The 6,824-nt window shown below is 45.0% G+C and overlaps 1 protein-coding gene across 1 annotated transcript in view; it reads left to right on the top strand.

Annotated features, from left to right (window-relative positions):
* The first annotated feature begins 1,313 nt into the window (after positions 1-1,313).
* The window catches only part of PPP1R16B (protein phosphatase 1 regulatory subunit 16B), a 109,538-nt gene continuing 104,027 nt past the window's right edge, over positions 1,314-6,824 (top strand). Inside the window, exon 1 of the mRNA XM_083746241.1 lies at positions 1,314-1,725. The gene's annotated coding sequence lies outside the window, so the exon portion shown is untranslated. The remainder of the gene's footprint in view (positions 1,726-6,824) is intronic.

The raw sequence follows: 6,824 nt of genomic DNA, 5'->3' as shown, positions 1-6,824 counted from the left end.
GCAGTCTGAGTCCAACTGGGCTTATTTCTTTGGTTTTCTTTTCTGGATTGTATGACAACAATAATTACTATGGCTGAAACCCACAAACCACTTAAACTGGAATGCTTGCATTTAAACCAACACTGTTGCCAAGCCTCAAACCAAAGCAGAGTGCTTGGAATGGGTTTTCTTTTCTTTAATCAGAATTTAGCCCTTGTAAAAAAGAAAAGTGGATTGGGGAAGGCGAACTTTGCCCTACATATATGTCTTAAACAGAATTAAGCCTTAATGATTTTGATGTTGTTAACTTTCAAGTATGATGCATGTTTAGAAGAGCAGCCTTATTTTCAAAACAGGCCCCAGACATTTTGCTGCCTGAGACTAAATACAAGATGGACCAGCCTATTTCACATGCAAAAGCTGACCAGACTGACACCTACATCTCAGAGGTGGCTTATGCACAGTTTGGGGGCCTGATTCCCCCACCCCCAAAAAATTTTTTGGCAACAGCAGCAGCAATAAATACACAAGGTGCTTGGATGGGTGAAGTCCATCACTCTGACAGGAATGCAAACCACCCCATCCCTTTTCATCAGATCAATACTTCAATAAAAGGAGAGAGGGCTACAAACTCCGTCCTCAGCTGATCTACCTAGGATCAGCTAACAGAGGTGTGTGCCTGTAAGAGTGTAGGATAGCCACACCCACTCATGCAATAAGCCTCCTAAGAGTTTAGGATAGAGTGAATGTGGACCTCAGCCCAGAAAAAGGCTATCCCCCCCATTGTGCTCCTTTATGAGAATTATATTAAAATTTTGCTTATTATGCATATTTTATATAGCTGCCCTGCGGCCATTACTTTTGTTAAGCATACCAATTGTTTTGAGAACGTTGTGCTTATGCTTATATCCTGTTTCTTGAAAATATGTAAAAAGGATAAAGAATACAGAAAGCACACAAATAAATGCATACATAAAAATGGGTCATCATCCCTTGCAGACTATCTGGGAGGGGGGCACGTGCTACTCACAACTTTGCCCTCCAAGATCTCTGTACTACCGTGTGAAAATGTACTTTGGGATTGTGTAGATGCTTGCATTGGGTACAGGAATATATATGCGCGCGCGTGTATTCCAAGTATCTGATTCGTCTCCGGGAGCACAATTTCGAGGTTTGGTGGAGCATCCTTTTAGCCCTGCAGCCTGGCTCGCTCCCGTTTGCGCCCGCGCCTTTCCCATCTCCCCATCTCCCCGCTCAGCACCTTCCTCACTGCTCAGCATCCCTGGTCCACGGCCTCCCCCCTCGCCACTTTGCATAGCTCCGCCTCGTGGGGCGGAGCTGGGCGGGGCCACCGAAGACCGGACCCAAAGGCTGTACCATCGGATCCGGCGGCTTTCATTCTCTTCCCCCCGCCCGCCCTTCTTTGGGTGAGTCCTCCTGCCTCCTGCCGCTTCTTGAGCCCGCAAAGGACACTGAGGCTGCTGGGGACGAGCGGTTCCCCGGAGCGCCGGCTGCAGGGTTCCGCTGCTTCGCTTGGGGCCGGCGGCTGCGGTGGGGATTTGGTCAGGCGCCTCGGGCGGATCTGGGCTGCTTGCCGCTGAGCCGCGTTAAGCGAGTGGCGGAGCAGCTGCGGCTGGTTCAGAGCGGCTCTTGCAGCCGGTCGCTTCGCGGGCGCGTCTCGCACCTAGGCGCCACCATCGCTGCTTCGGAGCCGCTGCAGCCGCGGCAGAAGCACCCAGGAAGGAGGTGGGTAGCTTTTTCTTCCTGTTCTTGTTAGGGATTGATGCGGAGGAGACCCCGCGTATTACCTGAAGAAGGTTCTAACACGTATGTTCGAGATCGTCTGCTAGGCTGTGCCTGAGTTATCCCCCCCCCCCCCCGGTGCGTTTTGCTGAACGCAAAAAGAGAACTTCCAGCTTTTTATTTCAGAAGTTTAGAAGGAAACGGCTAATGAAATGGCCTCGGGGCTCTCACCTGTGGAAAACCCTACAGGTGTGGGGGCATGGTTATGCAGACGTTCACACGGTCCGTCAACACGTGTAAGGAGGAAAGGATGGGGGTCCTCTCTCCCTCTTTCTGCAGGGGAGAGAAAGGAGGAGTGACACTCTGCACATCGTTAGAGGTTCTCTTGCCCTCATTGTGTTGGCTGATGTAGGGCAAACTGGAGTGTATTTGGGGTTTGAGCCTTTGCCTCAAAAGAAGCCCAGCATGTAAGCAGACCTTATGGGAAAGTGGGGATAGATTGGAGGCTCTGAGAACTGAAGTGGGTTGGACTAGATGACCCTTGGGGTTCCTTCCAGCTCTGCAATTGTATGGTTAGGGGATCCAAATCCATACAGAAACAGAAAAGCATTCCTAAAGCTTTGCATTCATATAACGGAGCTCCAATGCGTTTGAGACTCCGCCTTTCTTCCTTGGCTTCCTTAGAGTGTGTCTGCATATATGCAATAATGTGTGCATATTCATGTTTCCTTGGTGGCTTAAGGGAGTCCTTCTGCCATGGATGTTTCAATCTCTTAAGCCGTGGGCAGGTGCAGTGTACATTTCTCTCTCTCCCATGTGTGTTCCTGCTCCTATTGCATGCATTATTCTGCCCTGGTCTTCTGCATAGCTCTGGTGAATGCATAGCAGTTATTTCCTGACACCCTTTTGCTATTTCCATTCCGTGCCTTCTCCAAATACCCACAGGAGGGAAATCGGGTTGGGGAGTGTGATTGAGGGTGTCGTAATGCCACCGCTGTGTTAGCAAATGAGGGGGATGCTTTCATGGGAGCTTGGAGAGGGAGGACTTGTGTGGGTGAGGAAGGGCAGAGATGCAGAACAGTTGGGGAAGGAAAAGGAGACGGGGGGGGGGCGTGATTTTGGAATTAGTCCTTTCTGAAACATCAAATTTGAAAGATAAAATGATTTTACGTTCATGGACGTATGATTGTATTTTTATGTGCTTTCATCTAAGTTGCTGTCTTCATTTGGAATAAGGTGACATTTGCAATAACATGCTCAGTTCTTTAAAAAAATATATCCTTCCCCTAAGCAAAGCAATGTTAGGAAGGGTGATGTATGAGTTAAAACTTAGGGATAGGAGGTGTGGAGACAGGGAGGAACCTCCTAGCTTCAGGTCAGCTATACAAGGGTTCTACTCCTTTGACACAGCTGCTTACTGATGTTCACTTTTAAGATAAGTTAAGTGAATATACATGCAGAGACTGTGCTCCAACATGTGTGTGTTTAAACTGACTTTATCAACATACCATGCATAGGCTCTGTTCATGTAATCCCTGAACATGCCAGTGCATATATCGTTTGACTGTTTGCAGGATCTGTTTCCAAGGTCAATTGCATGTGCATCATTTGGGGACAGGGACAGCAGGTGTGATTCTAACACCACCACCTGTCACAAACCCAATATGTGGTCTGGAAAAGGGCTCTGTATTCCATTCCTCTGCAGCTTTTTGAATTGTATATGATTGTAAGCTGCTTTTGGGGTATTTTTGCCTTTCAAACTGCAAAAGTCTATTCAAACAAACTTGAATGTTAGGAACTTGCTTCTTCAAATAGGTTAAGAAGCTAAGGTTCTCAGTAAGGGCATACCTTTTCTGCATTAAATGCCAAATTAGATGTGGTATTAGGAAATATGAGCTGCACTGATAGTGTATCCTAATGTACAGTGTGTTTGCCTGTTCTGAGCACTGAATGTACTCAAACCTGTCTCCTACACACAGTGATGATTAACTTGCGTTATTTCACTTGCACATTCACAGCTGATGAGAATCATCCAGTTGAAACTGCTGTGATGTCATTCACACGGGGCCTGGGCAGGCCAAGGCATTACAGCCACCATGGTTGTCATCTGTTGCTATGATGACAAAATGAGCTTTGACACCCTTGGGCCAGGCAGAGTACTGCAGAGGGTGCACTTGGGAGATGTAGCGATTTTATTAGGGGGGGGGGGACTTGATGGGCAACTTTTGCTAAACGAGGCTAGATCTGCAGTTTCTGCATGCCAGAAATTTTGAATAACCCCCCTTGCTTATGTAAATCTGTGAAGCTGGGTTGATGAGGGTTGATGAGGGCAGGATAGCCAGCATGTTTCCATATGTAAGTGATGCCTACTGAGTGGGTGCAAGAATCAGAAGTAAGGATAAATTTGTGATGCAGGAAGCAGAGGGGGAGGTTGCAATTCTGACAGTAGGCTATGTGCCCTCCCTTCCCTTGCACCCTTGACCTCCTGAAGGTATTTTGGTGATAGATGAGGTTGCAAACAACCAAATGGATAATCTAGTTCAGTCCTCCTACATGAAGGAGGATAAGGCTGTATATGTTAATCCTGGTGTACTACTTTGGGACAGGAGGGCAGTTTATTCCATTGCACGATTGGCTTTGGGTGTTATCACTTTGCAGAGTTTCCATTATCGCAGAGTGGCAGCCAATTTAGAGGTGTTTTTTTTTTCATTTTCCTTCTGCCATTCTTGTGCTTTCACTTTGCTTCACTTTGAATTTTCTTCCACCTTAACTGCGATCTAGGCACCATCTTGTAGTTAAGCAAAATGTGAGTGCTTTTTTATTTTTAAAAAAATGAAATCGTGTTTGAAAAGTAGGGAGCATCTGGGATTGATTGCTCTATTGCAGTTTTCCACCGAGTCTCTCAAAGTGAAAATGCCAATGTAAAAATCTAATTTGGGAGAGGAAAGAGAGAGTTTTCATGTCTTGGATGATGTATGTTGTCTCAGTACAGCATCTAAGCTGCATTAGGAACAATCCTATTAAATTTTTTTCATTTAATGATGAAGTTCATCATTTATATAGCACTTACGGTAATATAATAAAGTATGTTAGAACAGCATTTTCCTCAATAAAGCACAATGAAATTTGCATTTTCCCTGGCCTTGTTACAGGTAGGATGCTAAAAACACAGGTGGACATTTATAAATAAAATAATAACTGCCCAACCTAGTGATGAGAGCCATCCAAACTATTGAGACCTATTAATATTAACCACTCTCAGTACGTATAAAAAGGTCTTGGTTCTGAGTCACATAGGCAGGAACCAACACCTTATTGTTGTAGTTACTATTTACTTATATGTCTTGCTTTTCCTCTAAGGAGGTCAAAGTAGCACATATGGTGGGACTTCCGGGTCGGCGCCATCGCCGAATGGCGGGCTCCCTCCGAGCTCCGGAGGGAGCCGGCTTGGCAGGGGCTGGGTCCTACCGCACCGGCGATGCGGGGACCCTTAAAAACCACGGCCAGATTGAGGCCGTGGACATGGAGACTCGGCTGGCACCGTTAGCGCCCTCCCGACTCGTGAAGGAGCCTTTTTAAAGGCTACGGATCGGGTGCCGGGGAGAAGCGTGGTGCTTTGAGTTCTCTGCTATCCCTGCCGAGCGCAGCCGCATGCCATCCGGCGGAGAGCGCTGACTTCTTCTATTGAAAATTCGGCTCTAAAGAAGAACCCGTGAGTAATTGGAATATGGACTAAAAAAAAAAAGGGGATAAATTTTTAAAATTCGGAGCGAACGGGGGAGGTGGAAAAAAGGAAGTCAGCCTACCCCTAAATTGTAGAAGAGCCAAAACAAAGGACTGGACAACTAAGATCGAGTGTAACCTTATCTTGCCGAATCAGCAACTTCGCGAGGGAAAATTATAAGATTGAGCTGGAGGAGAAAAGTGGAATTGTTTTAAAAAAAAGCAACCCCCCCGGAATCCCTGGAGCGATTCGTGAAACTTCCTGGAGAAAAGTGATGGAGGTTTTGACAGCTGTCAAAGAGCTGTCAAAAAGGAAGATTAAAATAGAGACTTTGTTATGAGGACTTTGCCGGTTATATTTGTTACAAATTGAATACAAACTGTTTTAAATATCGGTCAACAAGCTACTTGGTCTGGTGGATGTGATTCTGGAAGGGAACTTTGTTACTGCAATCCACCTAGAGGAGCCGAGGGACATTGCATGTGTTTTTCACAGGAAATGTGAACAGTTGAATGGAACTTTCAATCTCCTGGGAAACTGCAGGAATGGAACACTATTTTGTCTACAGAGGTCTACATACTACAGGAAACAATGGAACTATTTGTTGGAAAATGAAAGGAACATGATGTAATGCTTTGCTTCAAGAATAACAAACCTCTGCAGAGACACTAGAAACTTTTGGAAAAAGAACATTTCTGTGGGAGAACAGAGAAATAAAAAGGAGGAGAATGATTGATAAGAACAAGGAAACAACAAGAACTGGACAGAACTGGGGGAACATTTGGGATATTCAGGTTTGACAAGCTTATGGATACAAAATTGGAGTTTTTACTCCTGGATATAAAAACCTGGATAGAAGAAATGGGCCCTTATTTGATAGACTCCTTCTACGATTGGACATCCGTAATTAAAGACTGGCAAAGAATCGGAGGGATATAGTATAATGTGGGAACTCCAGGAAGATATTAGAAGTGGAGGGATAGGTGAAACGCAAAGGGGAAAGAGGGGAGGGAAAATTGGAATCCAAAGGCTGTAAAATTATTATTTACATTTATCTTATTTTCATCTGTACTATGTTTGAAAGGGGGAAACCTGTGGAAGGGTAAAGATCGATCTTAGGGGACGAGAATTTGGATAAATTGGGTTATTGACGAAGAGTGTAATTTGGGGATAAGAATTTGTTGAATTTAATTGCTTATTTGGAAGATTTGGAACACAAGAGGGGGTAGGGAGGGGAAGTCCTAGTTATTGGCAATAGATTGGATTTAATTTGCTTTGATTTGTTCTAATTTGGAAAACCTTAATAAAAATTATTATAAAAAAACAAAACAAAGTAGCACATATGGTATCCTTTCACCTCCCTCCCTTATAACTTTAC

Source organism: Podarcis gaigeae (genome assembly GCF_964106915.1).
Source record: "Podarcis gaigeae genome assembly, chromosome: 6".
NCBI classification, from domain to species: domain Eukaryota; kingdom Metazoa; phylum Chordata; class Lepidosauria; order Squamata; family Lacertidae; genus Podarcis; species Podarcis gaigeae.
This window is presented reverse-complemented; position numbering and strand designations above follow the sequence as displayed.